This window comes from Myodes glareolus, chromosome 13 (assembly GCF_982192425.1).
Source record: "Myodes glareolus chromosome 13, mMyoGla1.1, whole genome shotgun sequence".
Taxonomy (NCBI): domain Eukaryota; kingdom Metazoa; phylum Chordata; class Mammalia; order Rodentia; family Cricetidae; genus Myodes; species Myodes glareolus.
This window is the reverse complement of record NC_142038.1, coordinates 66,899,191-66,925,970: the sequence shown is the minus strand read 5'-3', so window position 1 is coordinate 66,925,970 and position 26,780 is coordinate 66,899,191. Positions and strand designations below refer to the sequence as shown.

General features: G+C 41.9%; 1 long non-coding RNA gene across 4 annotated transcripts; it reads right to left on the bottom strand.

Annotated features, from left to right (window-relative positions):
• Window positions 1-132: 132 nt before the first annotated feature.
• LOC146891823 (uncharacterized) lies at window positions 133-26,780 on the bottom strand. 4 transcript variants are annotated; one of them, XR_015734777.1, is made up of 5 exons: window positions 26,627-26,777; window positions 26,340-26,381; window positions 23,436-23,626; window positions 16,793-16,980; window positions 133-566 (listed from the first exon to the last, which is right to left on the bottom strand). It is a non-coding gene; the product is annotated as an uncharacterized LOC146891823 (long non-coding RNA). The 4 variants fall into 4 exon arrangements; XR_015734778.1 differs by lacking the exons at window positions 133-566; window positions 16,793-16,980 and adding exons at window positions 18,279-19,376; window positions 20,389-20,519 and having other exon boundaries at window positions 26,627-26,780; XR_015734780.1 differs by lacking the exons at window positions 133-566; window positions 16,793-16,980 and adding an exon at window positions 18,279-19,376 and having other exon boundaries at window positions 26,627-26,775.

The window sequence follows — 26,780 nt, the reverse complement described above, 5'->3', positions numbered from 1 at the left end:
CCAGCGTCCTTACGGCAGCTCACAGCTATGTGTAACTCCAGTTCTAGGGGATCTGACACATTCACACAGACGTGCATGTAGACAGAACATTAATGCATATAAAATAAATAAATAAATCTTTAAAAAAGGAAATATAAGCAAATATTTTTATAATTTTCATCAAAAGCAAATGGGCCATAAAAAGTACAGCATACGTATTGCTGAAAATTTTCTAGCAAATTCAAAATCCACAAATAAAAGTGCTTAGCTTTTCAATTAAGCCCCCATCCACGCGGCTGAGTCTATGTGCAAAGTCAGCCTTCACTCAAGTAGGATTTAATTCCTGCTCTGGTCAGTGCTTTTACAGTTTCCTCGTCAATCCACAAAGAGCCCGGTGACATGTCTAGAAAGTAGTTTACAGAGTGCTGAGCTCTGGCAAAGCATGGTGAACAGGGTGGGTGGAGTGAGCCTCTTTTCTCAGTGAGGTGTCCCACCCGTCTGATGGGGACGCGGTGACTCACTGTAGCTGGCACACATTCAAATGAAACACATCTTGCTGCTCTCCCATTGGTCTCTCACGTATCACCCTGGGAAAAGATAAAACTCACTAGCAGTAGATGAAGATAACCCTCCTCCGGAGCCTCACTCCAGAAGCACATTGGAAGCCCCTAGACTGTTGTTTCTCACCCTGTGGATCATGACCCTTTAGGGGGAGGGTCAAACTTCTACATGGGTTGCCTAAGATCCTTTGCATATCAGACATTTACATTAAAATTTGGTAACAAAAATAATTTTATGGCTGGGGGGTCACCATAACCTGAGGACCTGTGTTAAAGGTTTGCAGGATTAGGATTGTTGAGAACCACTACCCTGGACCCTCATACTGGTTAGACTGTCTTCACATGGGGAAAGCAGCTTAAGGTGTTCATAGTGTTCTCCTATGTTACTTATTTTTAAAGTGTGTGTTGTGCACAGGGTCTTTGGATGCGCTGGAAATGTCGGTAAAGAACTTAGAAATCACTTATTCATCTTTTGAAATTGTCTTTGTTTTAATGTCTTCTGCCATCTGAATGATTCACAGAATTACTATACTCCATTCCTGTCCTATTTAATATCATTTTACAGATATTGAACCCACAATGGAAAAAAGGAGAAATGACCAATAGCCTTATTAGGATAAATGGCTTCATATATGTAAACTCTACAGGATTACTAACATTGTGATGCTTGAGAGAGTATCAGTTACCTGCACGCGGGCCGTGTGGGAAGAATTAGATGACTTACTGCAAATCCAGCTTTTAACCTTAGCAATGAGCTGACAGTCACAACAGCAAGATAACCGTCCTGGTAGTGCTCATTTCCCATGATCCTCCTGTGCAGAAAGGGATTTCTGCCCCTGACTCCAGATCAGCTCAGACCACCACGCCCTCCAACCTTTGTGCTTGATTCTGACCCTGTCTTCCTGTCCTGAAGCATTCAGAAATCTGACAGCAACACTCTACTTGTATCAAGTAGATAAAACTTGATTTCCTCCCAAGAGTCCTGCTGAATTCTGAGCTCCTCAAAACAATGGCTGACTTCATTATGAAGCTTTCAAAGAGGTGGCGGCACCAGAACTTCCTTGTCACAGAAACAGAACCATACCTAATAAAATAATATTCTCTGGGGATATTCAAATCCACATTTCGGCAGGGAACCAACAATTTTGTCCCCGTAAAGACATGCATATTTAGATTGCAAAAAAAAAAATCAAGTTTCAAAAAATTGCTTATAAATACCTTTAAAAATCAAAGCTTTTGCATTATATGAAAGCTAAAATATCTGACATTTCATAAATTACAGGATTTGGGTGTGACGTGAATATTTAGGTGGGAAATCCTCTTTGTGTCTCTAGCCTGCAGTTAACGTGCAGTTTCTAGGTGGGAAAGCTGGACTCAAGCTGTCCTAGACACTTGGAAGTCTCCTCCAGGTGCCCTGCTGGCGATGGTTTCTGGGCACCCATCCATGAGAAATTCTAAACCCTGCCACCCAAGCCCACAGTTATTCCTTGTCAAGACTTGCCCCACTAGCCCTCTAAATTCAGACCAAGCCCAGGCGAAAGTCTTGATTGCGGCCCAGGAAAATCAGGAAAAACTTGGTTGGCATCTGCAACTTAACTGAGTGGTGGTGGTTTCATCATAGCCAAGTGTGGGATTTCACACGCGCGCCTTCCTAGAGATCGCTATCCATACCCAAACCGTCTGTCTGTGTTCACTCTACCCTCTGTGCTTCCTCATGAGCACTTAAATGCTGCCTGTCAACTAAAGGAAGATGTGAGTTGACATCTCTGCTTACAATACCTTTAACCCACAATTTAACAGAAAAACCAACTCTTTGTTGAATGCAGTGATGACACCTCCCAGTATGAGGTTGGGCATGATTAAAATGCAAATAGGAAACTTGCGAAGCTGTCTGGAAACTACTACATCTGTGGCTCTCAGTGCTGAAGATAGGCCTGGGCCTTACCCTTCTAGGAATTCGGTGTATGAGCAGCTCTCAAAGGAAGAGGGGCAGACAGACAGACACACAGAGACATACACACAGAGACATACACACATACACCTGAAACAAAAATGTGAATTTCATGGCATCCGGATTGCAGAGTTATTTTGCTGCTGCTCTTGTTTTAAGCTTGCAGAGTTCCTCAGCTGCTCAACAGCCTGGTCATCTTCCTGAGCCGCCTATGAAAGATTTCCAAAACTCGATAATGGGGGTGAGGGGGGTTGCAGCCTTGGGAAATCAATACCCAGCTTCTCCCACTAAATGGCAAGGCTAATGGATCAATAGCGAGTCTACTTGAAGGAGTAGAGGTGCGACTGGAAAAATGTATGTGTCCTTATTTGCTTAATTTAACTGAAGAAACTGCATATGCTTGTCACCTCCAACATGAGGCTTCCCACACCTGTATAGGATGGCCCAGTCATGCTATTTAAAGTGAACGGCCTCTCAGCTTCATTATGTGCTGTGGCGTGAAGACTAGGCCTTCAAAGTCAATTCTCTTAACAATTTGCAGGTAATGTGCTATCATTCTCAGTTTCTGTGAAGTCCTCCTTCTCTTACACTGTGGAAGAGAGATCCCCAGCGTTGTCTCTCCTGCCCTGGCTTATTGCACTCATTCTGCTTCCTTTCATATGAAAAGAGGAATCAGAGGTGGTAACACAGTGTTAACAGATCTGATCAAAGTTAGTGTCCCTCAAATGAAAATGAACTTCCGAGGCAAAAGATGGTTGGTGAGTAAGAGCTCTTGCGCTTGCAGAGGATCTGAGTTCGAGTCCCAGCACCACACGCCAATCATCTGTAACTACAGCTCCAAGGGATTTCATACCCTCTTCTGACCATCGAGGGCATCAGACCCACACCTGATATACATGTAGACACACAGGTAAACAGTCGGACCCATAAAAATAAGACAAAGACGTCTAGAAAGATGTTTTTAAAGGAAAAACACTTCAAGCTGCCCTCTCTAGCCTTCAGGTCCTGCTCCTTTGTCTAGAGGGAGAAACAGAAACCAACTAAAGCTTCTGAACCAAGGGCCCAGGTGTCTTAAAGTCATACATTAAATAGTTTATTAATGTTATTTCAAGTGTGAATAAAAGTCATTTGTTTGTTTATTAACATGTATTTTAAAGGCAATACTACTCAATTCTTAATAATGAAGAAGACACATGGTTAAGATGCATGGCGAGTTGTCTGTGTGGATGAAATACCATCAGACTCTTCCTGCTCCTACTGCCGGACCTTCCCTGCCATTATAGATGCTATCTCTCTAGGACCATAAGACAAAGAATAAACTCTGTTTTTCCTGTAAAGAAAAAAGAAGATTTATATTGATGTACTGGTTCAAAGTGCATTTCCTATGGTTCAACACTGAATTAAACAGTTTATCCATATTATGAATTTGATCTTCAGGAGACCCATTTGGATTCATAGTTCTAATTTTATATGAGGAACATGACACACAACAACACTTAAACAACTGTTCAGAGTTCTAACCTAGATATTCTGCTCTCAGATGGACCCCTTCCTGACACGGCCATCTCTACTGCAGATGGGAACATTCCTTAATTGGGTAAGGCAGTCAGCCTACTACATGGAAGGGTCGGCAGGGGCTCCAGAAGCAAGTCTCAGCTGGCACGTGTGCAATTGCTCTAGCCTTGAAATATTAGTGCCAGACATGTTGCCCGAAATGTCCGATTGCACAAACTCCCTTTGTGTCTACAACAACTGCTTCGTCACTAGGCATGGCGGTGTGTTTCCATACAAGATGAAAACTAAGCACGAGAGAAATCAGTGTGCAAGTGCATTCAACACAGTCCCTGAGCACATACCCACTGTGCTGTGTCTGAGAAGTCAATAGTCTCCAAGTTGTCTGAAATGAAACCAAGCCCTGGGCCTCGGACACTGCATATGCATTTCAGATATACAGGCCAAACAAAGGGGCCATTTAATTTTTACTTAAGAGCAAGCATGGTTTCTCTTTCTTCAATGTAGTTTCCTTTATTTCTTAAGTTGTATTGTTTTTAAAAGAGAAGTTCCCAGTCAAGCTGCCTACTTCTAGAATGTTACACGCATAAGCTATGAACAGGAGCCACCTACTGCCACATTTGATATTGCTCATAATTCCTCAGTTGTCACAAACCCTCAGATCTTGCCAAAATAACTATCATTCCAAAATAAGAAATGCAGAAATAATTACATACATGTTCTTAATGTTAACACTAATTACAATTTGCTGGTAAGCACTGCTCATAAATTCCATCTTCTTCCTGAGACACTGGCTTCACAAACAATAAGTGCACTGGAGGGTACCTTCACTCATTCCACAAGTATTTATGGAGTCCGCCTCGCTGCGTGGGAGACTGTGTTGGCCCCTGGGGATTGATGGCATCAGGGAAGCTACAGTCCCTGCCCTCAGGAACATGGGATAAGCTGAGCTGTCTTATAAAGGTGGACACAAATAAACATGCAGAGTATGACGACGGCCTTGGCCGGGAAGGAAGAGCACATTGGAGGAATGCACTAGGGACCTCAGGCCCCCACTTGGCTGGGTGGGGAAGGCAGGCTGGGAAGAATGACCTTCAAGGACTGGGTGAGGATGAACTGGCTAAGCAGCTAAGATGTCCCAAACCAGAACACAGCAGGAGCGAAGGGCTGTGGGAGAGGGTGATGGTGCATATGAGAAACTAAGAAAAGCTTCATCTGCCTTGACAGGGAGTTTGAGGTGGAGACGTGGAGCTGAAGAAGAGGTGAGGTACACAGATCTTGGCCAGCCACACTGACAAACTGAGCTAGATTGTTCTATCAGTGGGTCCCCGGCGGCAGTGTAACAGAGACGAGGAAGACATTTGGACCCATGGGTGGGATTGCGAACCTTTCAGCATGTCTGGTCCGTGTTACTGTGTACAAAGTTGACAGTCAATGATTTCACAACTGAGTTAAGAAAAAAAAAATCAAAAGCAGTGTTTTGAATAAGTTCACAGATTCATGTCGGGCGATATTCACAGCAACCCTGGGCAGCTTGTAGGCAGGAGGCTGACGGTGGACGTCTGATGGTTCACGAAACTTCTAGGCATCTGTCTGCATTGGACCTCTTATTCTCATGACAAGTGCATTATGGCTACCACAGCCATTTCACAGGGAGAAAGGAACAGAACATTTGGTGACAACTGTTGATCACAACCATCACCGACCTCAGCAAGCGTTTCCTCCCCTTCAGCAGTCCTGCTGCATACGCCCCCAGTTGTTGCTCATTTTCCTGTGGCACAGCTCTCTGCTGAGGTGCTTGGGACTGGAGAGTATTTGGGGAAACTTCACAGATACATTGTCAAGAGTGTCTGCTTGGTCATATTTTATGCCATTTGCCCTGCCTAATTTTTAAACTTTATGTAGTCTTGGTGTGTTCTGTACCCCATCAACATGTGCATGTCTTGAGTCAGTTAAGTCATATTTTTTTTTAAAAAAAATCACCCAATTTGGGGAGGTGAAGCATGTGAGCTTTTGATTCTGTCTCATGAAATGAAGCATTAAACTGAGCACACGCTGTCAGTCTGACCCAAGCTGCCCTGCGTGTCCATGCGTCACATAGACAGGATACCAGGTATGATATGTGAATAGCAGCTCAGCTGCCTGTAACCTCGGAATCCTGGTAAGCAACAGAGTCTGGATATCCTCTTTCACTTCCTCGGTGAACTCATTGAGATGCTCCTACCCCAATAGCTCTGGAGGAGATGAGAGATAATGATGGGAATGAACAAGCAGCATAGCACTTCAGAAGTATAGTATCTGTGGATTATCATCATTATTACCGTTATTACTATTTTCTCTGCTGTTGACTACCTTATACACTGCATTCAGTTCCTGCGCTGCCTCTTTGGTGGAGAGCAAGCTAAGCTCTGAAGAGGGCAAGCAACTTCCTAAAGCCCCACAGTCAAAAGACAGGGCTGGGATTTGACCCCATCTCTTGCTCACATAAGGGCCATGCATCCAGCAGCCCCATTCTTCCCCTCCTTCCTATTCTTATCTACTAAGCACAGCACGCGATTGACTCCAACAGGATTCCTATCAAAAATTTTTCCTTAAATCAGAAAAATCTAAGGCCATATTTGCATATGTACAGCACATTCTGCTTCATTAACAGCACATCTTTGTCATATAATTAATTCCAGAAACAATCCTGTCCTGCCCTGATGGTTTCGGTGATGTGTAATGCTGCCTGTCCTTGCTTAAGTAAAACAGATGCTACTGTTGGCCACTCAGCAGCGTGGGGCTATCCAGCTGCCTTCAGGAATGAGTAACTGAGTGACTCAAACCAACACTGAAAGGAAGCGGGGCCCTTTTCGTGGAGCAACTACGTAAAGGAAGACACATGCCGTGTTAACCAACTACAACTGATTTATTGGCTGAGCTCCACCCAACCAGGCCCAGCAATTTCTCATTTGTCCCTTCCCAGTCCTTCCTAGCCCATGTCCCCACCCTCTGGCCACCTGCCCTTCCCAGGATCCACCCTCTTTCTAAGGTGAAAGGCCTCTTCAGCTCACAGCTCACATACCACACCCTGTCTACTGTACTGGCTTGCTCAGCAGCCAGTGCGCCCCTGCCCTGTGTCTTTAAGGAGACTCTCCTTCCCCTGTCCTCCCTTGCCCCTGCACCCTAACTCCCATCCAACTCCTCCACCTGTCAGCTTGTCTTTCGCTTTACCTTCCATGTCTCCCTTCGGAATTACTTTCAATGGAGCAAAACAGGTGAAATAAGCAGACATCCAAGAACCTTTGTCACCCCCGGGACCCCTGGTGGCAATCTCCCATAAATGGATTCTCAGTCAAGCCCGCTCCCTGGGGCACAAGAAAACGCCCCATGTAAATATGCCATTATGCCTAGTCTACTGTGGGTCATTGTTAATCGTTGATGGGTAATTAGAACAGGCTTTTCTTTACAGTGGTCATAACAATTTTGATTTCCATTCATGGGCCGGGAAGCCTGTGTAACAGGTGCCTCCCATACATTAGCTCTCAACCCTCATCACAACCCTCTTTGTGGGTATGTGTGCTAACCTCTGTGTGTGAAAGTACTAAGTAATTCAGGGAGAAATTAAAGCATCTGCTTGCTACCATATGGTCTTCAGTGCCAAATACAGGTTTTGAATTCAATCCCTTTAAATATAAAGCTTGCCAGTGGCACCAAACTCTTTCCAACTCCCACCACTGCTATTTTCTGTATGCCATAGGCTAAAAATTTTATGGTCATTGAAATTTATCCCTTACAGCCGGGCAGTAGTGGCGCACGCCTTTCATCCCAACACTCGGAGGCAGAGACAAGTGGATCTCTGGGAGTTCGAGGCCAGAGCCTGGTCTACAGAGTGAGTTGTAGGATAGGCTCCAAAGCCACAGAGAAACCCTGTCTTGAAAAAATAAAAAAGAGAGAGAAAGAAAGAAAGGAAGGAAGGAAGGAAGGAAGGAAGGAAGAAAGAAAGAAAGAAAGAAAGAAAGAAAGAAAGAAAGAAAAAAGGAGGAAGAGGAGGGAAGGAGGAAGGGAGGAAGGGAAGAAGGAAGGAAGGAAAGAAGGAAGGAAGGAAGGAAGGAAGGAAGGAAGGAAGGAAGGAAGGAAGGAAGGAAGGAAAGAATTGATTCTTTGCCATCACACTCTTCAGACGACTCCTTACTAGAATTCTATTGATGGATTCTAGGCCTCTAAGCTGTTCTTTGTCTGTTTTTCCTCTCCTACTTCAAACACCATAGTTGAACTTTACATTGTCGTCCTCTAACGCATCCCAAGGACCGGCTCCTGGTCCTATTGTTTCTCTTATCACCTTCAAATCCATCTTCATATCACTCTTTGCATTGCTTCTTATTTTTAGCATTTTCTTTCTACTGTTGGCTGAGTCATGGAAACAAGCTACTCTAGTACTGAAAGCTATCCTTTTGGGAGCAAGAGACAGCTCAACTGGTAAAGGCGCTTGCTGGGATGCCCAAGTTACCCTCTGACCGCCACAAGTACACTGTGGCACATATGCACCCATGAACACTCACAGAAAACCAATAAACAAATGTTATCTTTAAAACCTTTATAAAACAAGACCTGTTTTCTATATTTTCATATTTACTTAAGTGGTAATTTCTTACGATAAACTTTGGAGAACGAAACAGCCACAATAATACATTTAGGATCAAACTGAAATGTTTAGGAGGACTGACTGCTGAACTAGAGGAGCTGGGCTCACAGTCAGGCTCCTTGTGAATGGAGAGAACTGCTGAGGGTGAGAAGTACTTCCGTATCAGAAGGCATGCCCAGAAGACTCCGTTCTCCCAGGAGACACTGCGCGGTTAGGAATGGCATAGCCTAGCGCAAACAGGCACAGTGAAGAAAGCAAGGGAAGGTCTTACCCAGGGGTGCCTTGGCTCTGGTTCTGAGTGAACTGGTGTCTACCACACAAGGCCTTAAGAAAAGTGTCATTAGTTTCTTTTTCTATTTTTGATATGCAGCTCAAACCCAATTTATCAACTTTGACTCTCTTGTTCCTGTGATGACAGACATGTGCCACCAGACCCTCCTCGGTTTGTCCTTAACCCTGAAACAATGGATTTTCATTGCCCAAAGTAATGTTATGCACAGTTAAGTTAGCGTGTACTTTTTTAATTTTAAGAATTCAAGAACTATCTCATATTTTTAAAAAGTATATATTTTCATTGTAAACATTAAATCCCAGATTGTTTATGGAAAGACAATGGTGCCATATTCCCAGCAGCAGAAAATTCATGGACACCGTTAGAACCCCTCTTGTACTTGATTTCCGTGACTCCCTTTGTCTTAAAGTTCATCTCCAGTACGGGCACCTTCAACCCCTTATTGGCAGCATTAATAACTATTAATTGCTTGGAGGTAGTGTCCCAGCTCCAGATTTGCCCCTAACATCCACACTTTAAATTGAAATTATACACTCATACCCTGGGTTGGTGAACTTAAATCAGGCTATTAAATGGACAATATGAGAAAGCCCATTTATGACCAAGGTAGCTAATGATGGCTCTGAAAATTCAGTTGTTTTATCCATTCCAATTGTGTGTGCACATTATTCAAATAACTGAGGAAGTATGTCAAAGGACTTTCACAATAAGACTGATTATAATTGCAATCATTATTTCATTATTCCTTGGAAAGCCAGGCAATGTAAATGAAACAGCAAAGCCATGTAATTATGAAAATTATCCCACAGAGGGACAGTCACTAGGATTGTACTTAGGTAGGAACAATGTGTGTCCAGTATATAGTTCATGAGTTTTAGCATAAGCATTCTTGGGGAACAAACAACCTAATACTTCAAAGAATGATAAAGAAAGGTAGACAGTAGTTAACTGTGAGGCAGAAAGAAAGGATTAACTTAATTTAAACAAAACGTTGAGCAAGTAGTTGAGAAATAAACAATTACCTTTCAGTGAAAGTTAGAATGTACATTGTTTTCAACCTGCCTGGGATCAGCACAATGGGATGTTCTTCTAAGCTGTAATTTAGTGTTGTCTGTAAGGAAGGTCATCTGAGAAAAAATTTCCAAATGGTTTCACTCTGGATACAATCGAATGTCTCAAAGAAAGTCCACCAAAGATGACTGGAAAGTCTGTATTGCCCGAGAGTGGGTACCTAGCTCAAAACATGTCACCCTTGGGTAAAAGTGGAATAATCCCTTTGTATGCTGTAAAGGTTTGTCACTGTGAATGGTTTAATAAACAAGTTGACTGGCTGATAGCTGAACAGAGTAAGGTTAGACAGAGAAACCAAACTGAGAATGCTGGGAATAAGAAAGGCAGAGTCATAATGGTTGCCAGTCAGACACATACGAGTTGAACACAAAAAACTGGGATAGAGGTACAAGTCATGAGCCTCAGGGCAGCAGATCGATGAATAGAAATGGGTTAATCTGTAAAAGCTAGTTAATAACAAGTCTGAGCTATCGGCCAAGCATTTGTAATTAACATAAGCCTCAGTGTGTTTATCTGGGAGCTGCTGGTGGGGCAGGAAATTCTGCCAGCAAATGGCACCCAAAGTCCAGGGCCACATACATCCACATAAAACCTGAGAAAGCATTAAAAAAGGATTCTAAGCAGAAAAATGGAGTCAAAAAGCACAGTTTCATGGTAGAATGTTAGCAGCCAGCAGAGGCATGGCTCCTTTAAAAAACAGCTTCCTGGCTCAGTGCTAACAGCAAAAACAGGCACGACTTTTAAGAGGCTAACACTTAAATGGGGTTTCTAAGCAGTGCACTACTCAGCATCAGTGTGGAACCAACAACTCCCAGTGTGGGGATGGTAAACACGGTTCTCAGTACCTCGGCCATGAAGCTAAGCTCTCAGGAAATCAAGCAGAACAGAGCCAGCCGCCAAAGCAGAAGCCACACTGCTTACCCTTTAAAAACTCATATGGTTTGAAAAAGATTACAAATACACTATAAAGACAGATTCTGATGGAAAAAAAACTCTAAATGGGTTACAGTGTATTTAAAAATATACAAAGACTTGGAAGAACAAAGTAAAAGGGAATAGATAATCATAAAAAAGAAAAATATAGTTTTAAAATAATAAAAATCCTTTAAAAGGGAGTTAAATAATATAAAAGGAAAAAGCCACATAAAGGTGGGAAATCCACAGAGAGAGTTTGGATCATATATGTTATTGTGCTGTCTTTAAACATTTGGCCGCTAAGAGACACTGGATTATGAAAATCGATAGATTAAACCAGCCCATATATTTTAAAATTTTTTGACTTAAAAATTTAAGTCAGAAGGTGTGTTACTTTGGGAGAGATGTTTTACTTTATTTCCATAGGATATGAGAATCTGTGAACTCAGTCTGGGTTAAGGAAAATCAGGTGTGATTGAGGAAGAGCCCCTGACATTCTGAACACAGACATAAAGAAATAAACCTAAAAGAACTACAAGACATGTGATGTACATGTTACCTGCTCAAACACATAACAAAAAAGACATCTTTGGCTGACGTATGTACAATGCATAGTCTATACTTGTATTAATGCAAATATATATGTTACCTTTAAAAGTTTATGTACTTTCAGAGCAAGGAGTCCAGACGCCAATGAAAAAGGATGGTACAAGTGATCCAGCTCCAAAGCTGCTTCAAAGCTGCTGACTGAGATGATCTGCACACATAGACTACTCCAGCCAAGACTAAACCATTATCCTGCTTTCTCAGGGTTCAAAGAGTACCAGCACTCTCAGTGAACAGGAAGTACTCCAGAGAACCATGCTCACACTTCCAAAAATTAGGTTATGGATGTTTATTCTTATTCAAGGCAGGTTGGTTACAAATTTCTATTGCTCATAATCAGGAAAAAAAATTTAACATAGGAGTTAAATTCAAAGATCTCTTTCTAAAGGAAAAAAAGGGAAATAGGATATAGAAACAATAAGATAAAAGGGTAGATTTTAAACCAAAAAAGCAACTACTAGTCTTAAATATTTTACATTGTTGAGGATTCTTGAATATTGATGCAAATTTAAAATTATTTTTTATACTGTATGTATGTTTCTAATCTTGTTTGGGTTATTGTGCTTATGCAACTTATTCAAATATGTAACATATAATTTAAAAATACAGATTAGCCAGGTGATGGTAGTACATGCCTTTAATCCCAGTACTGGGAGACAGAGGTAGGTGGATCTCTGTGAGTTCAAGGATAGCCTGATCTATAAGAGCTAGTGCCAGGACAGGCTCCAAAGCTACAGAAAAACCCTGTCTCAACCCCCCTCATACAGATTAATAGTCATCTATAATGTCAAACTTGTAGTCATATTAGTTAGGTTTTCTATGTATACAGTGATGTACTTTAAGATAGATAGGTAATCTTCAAACATTTCAAAGACCAACAGAATATGGCACTTGAAATGTTTTAAAAACTTAGATTTTTCTCAGCAGTGAGACTTGTCTGCTCCTGGCAACGCCAATTACTTCCAAGAGGATGATGGGCATCAAAAAAAAAGTCCGTATGGAGTTTGTTTATTTTTGACAAAAGCTAGCCATGTGTGCAAAAAACTGCCCTGACCTCAATTGCTGACAACTACTGTCCAAAATGAACCAGGAGGTTACAAGAAAGATTGCTGCCGATTTTTTGCCAAGACAAGGTAAGACAGTCCTTAAAAATTCCCTGCTTCACAGAAAAGTCTGTCAAATATGCTAGGCTATAGGCCAGAGTTGGATGCCCCAGCACTGACGAGGAACTTTGTATGACTGTCCAGGCAGCCTGATGGCCCTGTCATTAGGTAACATTTCATCTTTCTGAAGTCTTTGATGGAGTTGAAGACTAAATATTTATAGTTACAGTTTTCCTTAAATATGATAAAAAGGTAAATTAAGTACAAAGCTTTAAACTCACAAACACAAAATAGCTAGTAAAATATTTTCTCTAATTTTGTCAAATACAAAGAAACTAGTTATTGTAACTGTAATTCTTACTCGATAACTAGTTTTATGTATATAATTTTATGATGTTAAAGTTAAAACCTTCCTTTTTAATTAAATGTAAAGGGGAAAATGCTGAGGAATAATACCTTTGTACACTATGAAGATTTGTTGCTGTAACTGGTTTAATAAACAAACTGACTAGCCAATAACTAAACAGGATAAGGTTAGGAAGGAAAGCCAAACAGACTGATGGGAAGTCAGAAGGGTTGCCAGTCACATGCAGAATGAGTCAGACACACAAAATGGGATAGAAATAAAAGTCACAAGCCTTGGGCATCACATAGCTTAATAGAAATAGGTTAAGTTGTTAAGAGCTAGTTAGTAGCAAGCCTGAGCTATCAGCCAAGCATTTGTAATTAATATAAGCTCCAGTGTGTTTATTTGGGAGCTGCTGGTGGGATAGAAACTTTTGCCAACACCAAATCTTGCCATTCTTTGTCTTTTATGCACAAAAACCATACCATGATTGACATCTCTCAGTTAGCAAAAACAGTGAGAAACAAAACTACAAAAGCCATAAACAAGGTTAGCAAAGTTAGAGACTTTCATGGATTCTGGAACTGCATACTAAGTCTTTGTTCCTGTTTTTGGCATGTGTTGGGTCTTATGTGCTGCTAAGCTCAGAATGGTGCTTCCAACATGGCCAGTTGTTTTAAGGCCTAGTAGCCTGTTACATAACAACCATGAATTGTATTTATCGTGTATCTGATAAGTATTCCTAACTGTAAAAATCACACAATTCCAAATTCTAAATACAGTAATACAAACAAACTAATTTTTTTAACTTTTTAAAAAAATAATTTTACATGTGGTAAGAATTACTCTTTGGGACACTGAATTCTAACCATTGTGAAAAACACGTCAAGGGTTAGAGAGATGGCTCAGTGGTTGGGAGCACTGACAGCTCTTCCAGAGGACCCGAGTTCAATTCCTAGCACCCAAATGGCAGCTCACAACTGTCTGAAGATCCAGTTTCAGGGGATCTGACACCTTCACACCAAAGCACATAAAATAAAGTTAAATAAACCATAAAAAATAAAAAAAAAATAAAAAACCCACATCATCACATTATCCTCCATGAAAATAATCATTGAAAACATGATTTTCTCTCTCTAGATTTCTTCCTACTACCCTCCTATCTTTATCCCCTGGGTTGCTGATTGGGTCTTCAGCTCTTTAATTTTCTTTTTGATGCATGAAGAACTATGGTAAATGGTCTGAGTTGGGGGAATGACTTCTTTCACTTCACAAATCTTTTTGAAATTTAAGCGTAGTGCTTTTATCTATTCATTTTGTTGCCTTTTTATTTATTTATTTTCACTCTGTTGCTTTTATATTTTTATTTATTTTAAAATTATGCGTATGTATATGTGTCTGTGTGAGTACACACACCTGTGTGTGCAGGTACCTTCAGAATCCAAAATAGTTGTGCCATTTTGAATTCTCACTGATACTAAATAAGAAATCTGGCTTCCGTATAATGAATGTCTCTTAGTCTGTCTTCACACTGAATAATTCTTCCCTCGAGTGTGTCGAGTCTTTCCACCAGCATCGGGGTATCTGGATTTTTACAGTGCTCGTCATTTCTGTTTTCACCGTACACCACACCACAGCTTCGGTTTCTGCTGGAACAGCCAGTGCTCCTGTTTCTTTGTCTCTTCCTCTAGAGCCGTAATGAATTAACCAGTCTTTTCCTGATAGTTCCATTATCATCTGAAGTTGTATCCATTACTGCTTGTTTTTGGCACTTTGTTCATTGTGCTTACTTCTCATTACAGTTTGTGTGTGTGTGTGTGTGTGTGTGTGTGTGTGTGTGTTTTAAGTTCGACATCTGTCTGTGTGGTAATAGAAGCTGAGAAAACTATCTCTACGTTTACATGAAGACATTCCTTTCCATGCACTAGATCTGTAGCTTAGTGATTGAGATAACTAGGAGGAAGGAGTTGAATTGAGTTTCCAGTTACTATGGTTACAGGGTAAGTGTCTATAGAGACCCCTGCCTCACAGTGGGGGCTGATCTTGAGAGGGTTTCCTCATAGCCTGCTTCACCTTCAGCATGGGGTCTTCCCTCTCTTGTGGGGAATCTGACTGAGTCTCAATCGCATGCACACACTGTGACCACTATCTTGAGGATTTAGCCTTCTTGGTGTCCTTTTCTTAGTATGTACCTTCACTTTCCAGGATTGAGTCATTCATTCTAGAAAGAGTTGAGCTGAGTTTGTGGTTTTCAGTTGCTATGGTTACACTCAGTGAATAGGAGCATTTAAACCTCCCACTGACCAGCTACCTTTCTGCACTCCGTGAACATTCTTGCCTCTCCTCCAAGACCAGGAAGCTTTTCTGTTTCCCAGAAAGCATTAGCATTCCTCAAAACAACTCCAGCTAGTGCCTGGGGTACAGGTGTGCATCTCAGTCGGTGGCTTTAGACTCTTGTAGGATGAGGATGAGAGATAAGACTGATCAGGGCTTCCAGCCTATCCTGCAGGATTTATCCCATGCTTGGGGAACACACCACCAAAGAATGTTCTATCTGGGTTCTCATCAACCTACTTTGGTGAAATCTCTGGAGAAAAATATGCATGTGTAAACATCTCTCGCATCTACTGCCCCCAGGGGCTCCACTCTCTCAGCAGCTCACATTCAACTTCTGCTACTTCCTTAACCAAATTCCTCAACTGGTTCTTACTGTTGCCTGTGAAGAACCAGCCTGCTTCCATCTTGGGATTAAAGCCACTTTATAGTAAAGACAAACTAAGTTCATTGCTAGGTATGATTAAATCGCTGTTTCTCAAGGATTGGACTATGCCTCACCTGTAATCTTAACTACAAATGGTTCTGAACCGCCTGTTACAGGAAATAGCAACCATGTCTTTGTGTCAAGCAGTTGTTATAACCATCTTGCAACCCTACCTTTGTTTCAAGAGGTTGCTATGACCACCTGTTGTTATGTCTACCTTATGACCACCTTGCAATCATGTCTCTGTTTCAGGAGGTCATTATGACTCACTTGCTATGCTTGTGTTCTGCTTCTGCAACCCCATCTATTTTTACTTCCAAATCCCCCATTTGGAGACCTCCTGCCTCTGCAGCATAACTCATATCCAATGATGATCTCTTTAACCCTACTCTTAGGGAGAGACTGCTCATGTACCTGAATAAAAAAGCTTGCTTTGAATAATTTGGCCATGATGATCTGGGTGGGTGGTCTTTCTGCTTGCCTCTCTGATACTAACAACCGACTTCATTCCCGTTCCCTACTCCCTTTAAGCAAGAGTTCCATTCTTCTCTAACTGCAACTTTGTCTCTCTTAACTCTTCAGTTTAGCTGCTGTGTGACTTCTACTCTCTGGTGAGTTCAGGAGAACATGGCGAATTTGCAGTTTGGCTGCTCGTAAGGAATAAGATTGAAGAGCGATGTTTTTTCTAACTATTGGCATCACAGGAAAAGAAGAAAAGTTTCCATGATCTCCTGAGAACTCACTTAGATCTCGTGCTCCACACTGGCCCTTCAATACTTCAGCTGTCAGCAGGTTGTGAAAATCAAAGATAGAAAAAGATCAAACTTCATTTATGTGGCCAAAATTATCTCACTGGTCACATCTAGTTTAACCGTATGGAGTTGTGATTGTTATGTGGATTGTTTTATCAAATTCCTTACTAACAGTCTGACTTGGAGATGTATTTTAATGTTTTTCATTTCAATGGTCTCATCTCTCTGTTAGAAAGATTAAGGTAAATGATCTATATAATTTTTTCTAGTTACTGATGAGGCTGTTATTAAATTAAGGTTATAGGAAGGGGCTTACTTACTTAGATCAGGAGAACTGAGCTGTAGCACATCACTGAGGAACAGAGCACAGCATTCTGAGATTCATCTATGCAGTCAAGTGGTTCAAGGCTTAGTCCTTTTAATTGCTGCATAACATTCAGAAGGGGCATACTGCTTTTTATCATTCACAAGTTGATGCAGAATTGGATTTCTTCCAGCTTGTTGGGTCCTATGAATATTTATTTGCATATTATTAGCTCTAGAATTCTTTCTGAATGATGCATTATATTATGTTCCCCGTTTCTGAGGTGTTGCCACTGCCTTTTCCTGTAGTCAGGTAAACAAATGCACTCCAAGTCCTTGGATTCTACAGCACACATGCAGCATCCGGTCTGATGCTTACTTACTAAGTGTTATCCCAGACAGAGACAATTTCCACAGAAAAAAACATTTTGTACTAAGTGAGGTTCATGCTTTACTATATTTTTTTTTTATTTTTTCCTGTGCTACGTTCTCAGAAAAACCTGAAAATTTAGATACTATAACAAGTCTGTATTCTGATTTCATCTGTCTCTGTTTCTCCAGATTTCTCCTTCTGCTGCTTGTTCTGGTTGTTGCAAGAAGCACACCTGAGTTGAGGAGTCTTTGACCCCGTGGTACATGACTGATGAATTTATTTTTAAAACCTGATTTTCTACAAGATTTGTTTTTTTTTTTTAACTTAGTCATCTGTGAGTGATTGAGCAACTGTGTGCTTAGATCAGAGTTTGCTCTAGGAACACATTTGATTTGGGCAGTTTTCCTGATAAGGAAGTTTTTCCTTGTTGTTGGACCTCTCTGGGCTTTAACACACACACACACACACACACACACACACACACACACACACACACAAGCACACATGCACACGTGCACACCCACATACATACGTGCAAGCACACATCAAGTGCACATGCGCACACACAGTTTCCAAGCCAAGGATGTTTACAGTGTTCTTCGGTTGGGTTGTTAGCTCCCTGCTAACTGGCTTGTTAGTCCAGTTATTTGCCCTGACCTGGACTACAACTGCCTTTTCACATTTGCTGCTTTCTGGTTGAGCTTCTCCCAACCCCCACTCCAATAAAGCCATCTGCCTCCAGGAGCAAAGTCTGTTGCTTCATAACCTGATTGGACAATTTTGAGGGAGAAGGGATTGCCATCCTCCTGGGTCATGCATAACCTTGGGTACTCAGAGTGAATGTTCTCCAACAGGCCCTAGCTCTCACTAAAGCCAGCTGGAGGTTCAGCTTTGCTATTCTAAAAGCCATAGTCCTATCAGTATCGCTGGTGTGCACGGTGTGCCTGTCATAGTTTTTAACCTGTCTCTTCTGATGAACAATCAAAGAACAACAGGACAAGCAACAGCTCAGATACAGACACACAGTAGCATTTAATCATGCTCCCATTCTCTGTTTCAAGGAAGGCACCAGAGTAGGGGAGAATCTGGAAGCATCTCTTAGCTTTAAGAGCACTTCTTCTGTGGCATCATTTGTCATATTTTTCTGTCCTAATTTATGCATCCTGTGCATCCCAGAAGAGAGCCCTCGACTCTCTTCTCCTCATCATCTACACAGAGGCACACATGGCAGAGACACCCCAGCTCTGGTCTTTAGGGTAATGAGGCCAGATTAGAACCATCTTACTGACTGTACATGAGCACCTACTAACCACGACACGTGACAAACAAGCTCTCGGGTAACGGCCAAGCTAGCTCCTCTTTTAATCTTCCTATTCACTAATTTTCTTTTATACCAAGCCTGGATTGTTTCTGGAAGAATAAAAATTTGAATTTGCACATGAGCTGGTCTGGCTGCATCCACCTTTCTGGTCTTCTTTACTCCAAGATCTTGGCCCTTCTTTTACATCACACATCTTTCAACCCCTAGGCTATGAGTTTTTACTTATCTTTAAAAAGATAAAGCAGAAATTATATCCATCAATGTTTCTCCCATTACACTTGCAGGAGAAACCACATTTCTGCCATCACAAAGGACCCTGGGAAATGTAAAGAAAAACACACTCAGCTTAATCAGTGTTATTACAGAAGTCGGGAGAAAGGAGTTAGGTAGAAAGGTAGCCCTGGCTTACACAAAGCGTGGTTCTAGCTACAAGTTACTTAGATGTTGATTCATTTCCACAAATAAAAGGCCCTATTTGATTTCCAAGGAAAATAATCCAAAATCTGATTATTACTTTATCCTGTATCAAAGTTCAGGGTCCTTGGTTAAAACACAGTCTTCTTCATCAGATCAATATGTTGTCTTCTTCTGACCTCTGCCCCACCTACCAAATAAACAGGAACAGGGAAACTGTGACAGAAACTACCATTCGGAACAGAAGGGTGCATGTAGCACAGGGGAGAGAAAGACATGAAGCAGGAGACATGACGTGTAGCAGGAGACATGAGTCCTGCCTGGCTCCTCACCCTTCTGAGAAGAGCCTTTGTCCATGGTCCTTGCCGCTCTCCTGCCTTCTGGAAGCTGGCCATCTCTTCTAAGGCACATTGGAGAGCTGACTCTCTCCTAGGACTGCTTGCATCTGAAGATTTACTAAGCTATGCAAATTGCTAACTCAGCAGCATGGGTCCTGAAAACAGAAAGTGTGTCTCCTTATCATTGATTGCATATCTAATTTTAATGTTACTCCTTAACACACCTGTTTTTTAACTTCCATACTCCACCCATGCTTCATCACACACTCTTTCTGGAAGTGTCCAGCCACTTCACCTAGTTTATCTGTCTTGCATACCATCACATGTAATACTGCTGTCAGTTGCTTTCTGCGTATGAATGAGTGACCATCTTTCCAGACCACCTTATTTTGCCCTTGCTGTTAGATTTTCAGATCAAAATCACATCACTCATTCTTTGTGATATCTGTACCACTTCCAGTATGAATTTCTATAACATTGTTGTTAGGAATATTTCTTAACACGAGCTCCCTGCCGATGCAAAATTCCCAATCAAGCCAAATTAAGAAATAAATATCCAGGTTTAATGGAAGTTCTGCACTCTCGGGTGGCCCGGAGGTGGGGAACTGCGAGGCCACTAATGCTACCACCAGGAGGAAAGAAAAGGGACCACATGTTCCTCTTTGGGAACTCACTTAAATACCCTTGGAAGTGGACATGGCCTGCTGGGATTTGGAGTCCAGACCAGGCCTGGGGTCTGGGATAGATGCGAGGGGCTGGGGCCTTTGCTTCCAACTTGACAATTATACCAAAGGCTACCATATAAAGTAATTAAGAAGCTTTCCGTACTGGAGATATTGCCTATGGGTTAGGGGCACTGGCTGTTCTTCCAGGGCACCAGAGTTCAGCTACCAGTACCCACATGATGGATGATGGCTTGCAATTATCTGTAATTCCATTTCCAGTAGCTCCAATGCAGCCTTCTGTTCTTCTGACCTCAGCAGGCACAGTCTCTCTCTCTCTCTCTCTCTCTCTCTCTCTCACTCTCTCACACACACACACACACACACACACACACACAGACGTGCGCGCACAGGTAAAGCATCATACATATAAAATAAATAGAAGAAGAAGGGGAAGAGGAGGAGGAGATGAGCAAGCCATTGCCCTTTATCACTTCTAACGTACTCGGAGTCACAGGAAGGCCCGTCCAGGTTCTGGGTGGCCCTGCTCCGGATGTCTCCTGGTTAGTTCCACATTTTGTTTTGTGGCACTCGGATCCTAGGCCACAGCTCACCTGTGAACACATTTATCTTCCACTGGAGGAAGGACAAAACCACAACAAGATATTTTCTTTCAAGTTTTGTCCCCAGTTTTGCAAAGCATCTCTCTTTCTGCTCCGCTGGCAAGAATTTTGTCATACAGACACATCCTAGAAGTCTCTGCCTCGCTGTGGAAAACCACCACAAGTTTCCAGAGTGGAGAATCTTTGCTCTTTCCCCCATTTGTGTGTGTGGGGGGGGGGGGGGGTATGTACATGTGTGTCTTCCTTGTGTATGCGTTCATGGGGGTGTGTATATGAAAGCTAGAGGTTGAATTCAACCACTGTCTTCCTTGATTACTCTCCAGCATATATTTGATGCCAAGTCTTTCCCTTGAACCCAGACCTCAGCAATTCAACTAGCCTAGCAGGATAACTTGCTCAGGGGATCACCTGCGACTGTCTCCATGCTGGGACTGCAGGCAGAACACCACACAGACTAGGCATTCACGTGGATGCTAGTGATGTAAACCCAGTCCCTGTGCTCCTTTGTCTGCTCTTAAACTGCACAATCTCCTGTTCCTTCTCTGCCATAGTCTGTTGAAACCCTGATGCATTGAAATCTATAAGTCTTTGTTGTTGTTTTGTTTTGTTTTGTTTTGTTTTGTTTTTTGAGACAGGGTTTCACTGTGTAACCTTGACTGTCCTGAAACTCACTCTGGAGACCAGGCCTCTCCCTCACAGAGTTTCATCTACTTCTGCCTCCCAAGTGCTGGGAACCACTGCATCTTACTGAATTCTCTAATTTTTAATATCAACAAAATAATTCTTATTTCTCCACAAAAATTTATCCATGTATCCCTTTTGCAAAAAATGAAATCATTAGAATACTTTTATTACTCTACCTTGTTCCCCAACACACTCCATCCACAACTGTGGTATTTTCCTAAAGTAGATCATAAAAATAATATGGTTTAAAAAACCACCCCAATGGGAATGGAAAATCTGTTTCAGACCTAGAACAATTCCTAGCATCTGTCACAAAGGCAGAATGAATGAACAAACTCTACTTTTGCTACCTCATTTATCACATCGTGTGTATTAGAGTTTTGCCGGCATTTAGTGTCTGCATCACTTGCCTGTCTGCTGCACATAGAGGACGCTGCATCTCCTGGAGCTGGACTTAAAGAGAGATATGAGCCTCCGTGTGGGTGCTGGGAACCAAGCCCAGTCCCTTTGGAGGTGTAGCCAGTGCTGGAAGGACTGAGCCATCCCTCCAGTCTCCTCGTTTATCACTTCAATTACATGACACGTGTGCGTTTCTAAATTCTTACATGATGTGTTATCTGGGGGGTGGGGTATAGAAGAGCGACCGTCTTTAGCATTTCCTTAATGTCATTTCAAACTTTCCCTTTTAAATTTATTTTTAATGAAGTAAATTTGATTTTATTAAGAAAAAATTAGTATAGCAACAAGAGAAGAGGAGAAAGACATGAAAAAGACAGTAACATATACCCTAGGATGAGCAGAGGACTCTCCAAAGAAAGAAAGAAGCTAAGACCTTTAATATGGAAACAAAGTGTTTCATCAGTTAGCAGTAGCAATTTACTAACATACTCAGGCCTCTTTCACTTTCAGAAGTTTTAGGGATACTTTCTATGCCATTCCAAAAGAGGTTTCCAGTGCTGTTGTTGTTTTTTTTATTGGTTCTCTTGCTCTATCACCCCCCCACCTCCTCCTTCCTCATCCCCTGCCTCCTCCCCTCTTCCTTCCTTTTCTTCTTTCCCCCTCTCTCTTTCCCTCCCTCTCGCTTCTCTCCCCTCTATCTCCCATCTTTCAAATGTCTCTACCACACTAGCTGTATCTTCTGGGTCCACCTGGTTGCACCTTACTATTTTCTCCTCACTTTTGTCTTTTTCCACTACGATGACTCTTGGGCCCTGGTGCTCCATCTCTGATGCTTCCCCGAGAACTAACCTTCTGCTTTTACTGTCCTTTCTGATTTTCATGGTAAAATGTGTTTTCTTATTTCAGACAATTACTTTTTCAGTTTTTCATTTCTAGTAACGCCCTCCTGACATTTTTTTTCCCTTCTCTATTGTACTTTCTCCTCCTTTGCATTCTTTGTCTTTCAAACATTACGGAGAAAACAATTCAGAAAGCTGAGTCAGTCACCAGGAGTTGATTGACTTAAAATAAATACTGGATGGGGCAGCTTTAGAATTTAGGTCTGGATTCTGTTCTCTTATAACTATGGAAATTACACTAACAACTTTCTCAACTTGAGACTGTAGCTCCCTCCCTCATCAGTAAATGTCATCTGATTACACATTTACATCAGTAAATGTCATGTGAGACACACAGACACCTGTCCCCTCACAGTAAAAGCAGGTGTTATATGAATATATGCACAGATGCAGCTGGCAAAACACTTGCTGACTTACAGGGAACCCCTGGTTATGTTTTATGTAGGTGTGTTCATAACAACACCTCAAAGCCAGCTTCCTTCTAACACAGCCACGCACCCGTCCCCCCCAGTTTTCTTCGTTGTTTATACCAGTGTCTGATTGCTAGTTTGTCAAGTCTGCGAGTAGGAATCTTGAAGCATGCTGTGTGCATAAAGAATCTTCCTTTCAAGGATTTTCTTGGCCAAGATGAGCCTGTATCAGAGTTTCCATGAAGAAAGGGGAAAATGAACGAGTGTTCAGCATCCACAAGGCCCTGGATTTAGTCCTGCCAGACCTGAGACTAACAGGCTACAACTCCTCTGAGACACCTCCCACAGGTTAATGCATTCCCCAACATTATGAAGCACAATACTCAAATTTTAAATTGTCTTATTATAACAATACACTGTTTAAAGTATCATATAGTTTGGATCCTTGTGAACACACCAACTTGTTCCAATTTTTTTTTTCATTTTTCTGTTTGGCTTTATAATACCTAAATCCTGTAACTTCTAATTATGACTCACCTGCATGAAAGCACAGCAAAACAAGGGCTGAACTGTCATCTGGGTAGCCTCCTGTTTAAGAAGGATTGAGAATGTTCTGTTTAAACACGTCTTCTCCTTAGCAGTGAAAGGTGCCTTTCTGTTCAATGAGTCATCACCAACCCAAAGCATGCCCAGAAGTTGCAGGGAATCCGTGCAAACAGTCCAGAATCCTGCAGAAAGAAACAAGCAGCCTCTTTCACTTAGCTAGATAAGCTTCTGATTGGATGAGAGAGTTAATTGCAATTGAAGGTAATTTCTTCGAAGTGCATCTAGGACAGTATGTTCCACTTAAATACACAGGTTTTTTCTGATTGAGCCAGTGTGAACTTCACCTACAGGGATTCAAAAATATAATGCTCATGAGATGTCAGATTTGCCGAAACCCGTGAAGTCCCCCAAAATCCAACAAGGAGACCGAGTGCCATATGTAAAAACAAAGAGCCTTTATTTTATACAAGTTTGCAAACTCGGCCTCTCCGCTTGCCCAACGTATTGGAATAAACGGAGAGCCCCGAACTCAGTTAGAGTTGGTTTTTTTATAGTAGTAAAGGTGGGGGTGAGGAGTTTTTGAGGTCCAGGACCTCTGAGTTACTGACATTTGTCTAGAGGTGTCTTGGTGAGTGTGCTGGCAGGTGATCCTATCTACAGCGGTTGGAACGTTAGGTATTTCCTGCCGATGGTCTGTTCTTGGGTGGTGCTCAGGTAATCTCAGTTTGAGGTTCTTCCTGTGACCAGGTATTGCTTCGGGGTAAACTACTGAGACTCAGGCCTCTATTAAATTTATCAATGGCTGAGTCCTACTCTGGCAGGTGAGAATGGTTGGAAGTAAAGCACTCCCTTTAGGTGAGCTGTTTATATTGTTCATCATGGCTAGTTCCTACAATGAGAAGTGAGGTTGCTTTCAAATTCAAGGGAAGTTCCACTTTGTAAAACAGAATCCAGCCAACTGGTCCTCAGAGAGATTCGACTTAGAAAGTTTTCCCCTACTGTGATTCACATTGTTCTGTCAGAATTTTCACTTGAGTTTCAACTTGGCCAAAGCTCCAGGGGAAAGCAGAGCATAGCTTACCTGCTGCGAGACGCCATGGAATCAAGGGCCTTCAAGTTTGTGGTTGAAGTTTTCTTTGCTTTCTCCCTTAGAAAGTTTTGCCTTTCCTTGATGTCTTTTAAACAACCCTTGCCATGCAGTGGTGACGACTAGAAATCAACAATTGGGGTGGGGAATGTAGCTCAGGGTTTGAGCATTTGCCTAGTGTGTGCAAGGCCCTGCGCCTCAGTAACACAAGGAGAGCCAAATGGGAAAGAAGCAGCTTAAGACACTGCCTATGGCCCGAGCAATGGTTCTTCTTGATATTGATATTGAATCACAAACAAAATAACCAAAAAAAGGTGTTAATAATACAGAGTATATAATGTATCTTTTGTGATTTTCATTCTAATATTTAAAAATCTTAGTTTCTGGTGTTTATATGAAAAATTAACTTGATAGGAATGTGCTGATTTGTGTACCGCAGCATTTCCTCATTTATTTAACGTGTACCAAATAGTTATCTGCGGCAGATAATGAAATTGTCAAAAACACTGAAGTAAGAAACAAGAACTTCCCCTGGGTCCCCTCACGGCTCAGTGCTTGCTGCCAAGATTAACAACCTGAGTTTGATCCCCTAGGTCCCACACAGCGGGAAGAGAGAGCCAACTCTAGGAAGATGCCCTCAGATCTCCACTTGTAGGTCAAAATAAATAAATAATAAATATATAAAGAAAGTAGAAGCTGCTGTGTACGAGCCGCACACTTCAGTCAGGCCAGTTTTTCGTATAGAAAAGATTTTAAATACTATGATGAAGACCACAAGAAAATATGTTCATGTTATTAAAAAATAAATTAATAAATAAAGCTATGGGCCTCAGTTGGTAAAGCCCTTGTTTGTTTCCCAGAATGCATGATTAAAAACCGAAAAGCTAGTTGCCATCCTAGCAGGAGGGAAACGGAGACAGGTGGATTCCTGAGCCTCACCAGCTAGCCAGCCTAGCCTACTGAGTTCCAGGAAGTGAGAGACTTCCTTGAAACCGATTAAAGAAACAACACCAAAATAGTAGCTATGAACACATCTGAGGAAGGACAGTTGAGGCCATCTTCCCTAAACTACACACACATAGTCCAAACTGAGGGCCCGGCTGGTGGTGTGGGGACCCACAGCTGTACTAAACTATTATGACGTATAACAATATATATACTATATATATATTACAATATATATACATATATATGTATATAGTATATATTACAATATATATATATACAAAACCACCCAAGTGTATAATATAACCACAGGTGTTGCCATCACCACTAGTGAGTTATTTAGTTTAAACATTGTTTTGTTTTCACAAGATGTTATTAGACAAATTAACCCCCACCCCTGGAAAGAAAAAAAAGCAGGCAAACCAAACAAACCAATAAAGATTAAAACATGGAGATTAAAAGAAAATGGAAAGTTGGTTCCCACTCCTACCCCTAAACATTTAAGCCAAATTATAAGAACAAGAGGAGAGAGAGAGAGAGAGAGAGAAGCAACCCACACAGCTTAGGTCGCGATGACCTGAAGAGTTGTTTAAACGTGCTGAGACTCTGCCTCCCAAGCTTAAGGGACGTTGACTCTGAGCAGAGAGGACCCAGGCTTAGCACGACATCAGAGAACCGAGTAGCAGCGACCTCGTGAACCTGGTGCAGTGCTCTAGAACCATGTGTGTACCAGGATGCTACAGGGAAGATGCAACAGGACACCTAGAGAACGTTTCCTCCGGGGCGCATCCACGTGGACTGCAGACCCATCAGCTGCCTCTTGTGTCACCCTGGTGCTCCTCTTGTGTCACCCTGGTGCTTACCTCTGAGAACTGAAAAAGACAGCTCCAAACACGTGCAGCGTCCTAGAAAAGAAACCCAAATAAGCACCTGGAGGGAGAACTTAAGCCTGCAGACACATTAGGCAAGATGGAGTAGAATTTATAGCCAACCGGTTAATACACACCAACACAGAAATTTTCTCTTCTATTGGAAAATGTCTTCAACTCAATATATGCCTTTAAGGAAAAATAATAGCCTTGCCTCATCTGACTCCTCTAGACCTAATTTGCAATTCGCCCCCCACCCCTGCCCTGTGGCTACATCTCACCTGTTTCTGCCCAGATGTTCTGCTCTGTTCTGTGGAGAGAGGTCTGGCCCTGGGAGCCAATGAGGAAGTTATGCACACACCTGACTCAGAACAGGCCACTAGACACAAAGGTATCACGAGGCTCTCCCTCTGGCTCACAGAACACTAGACACAA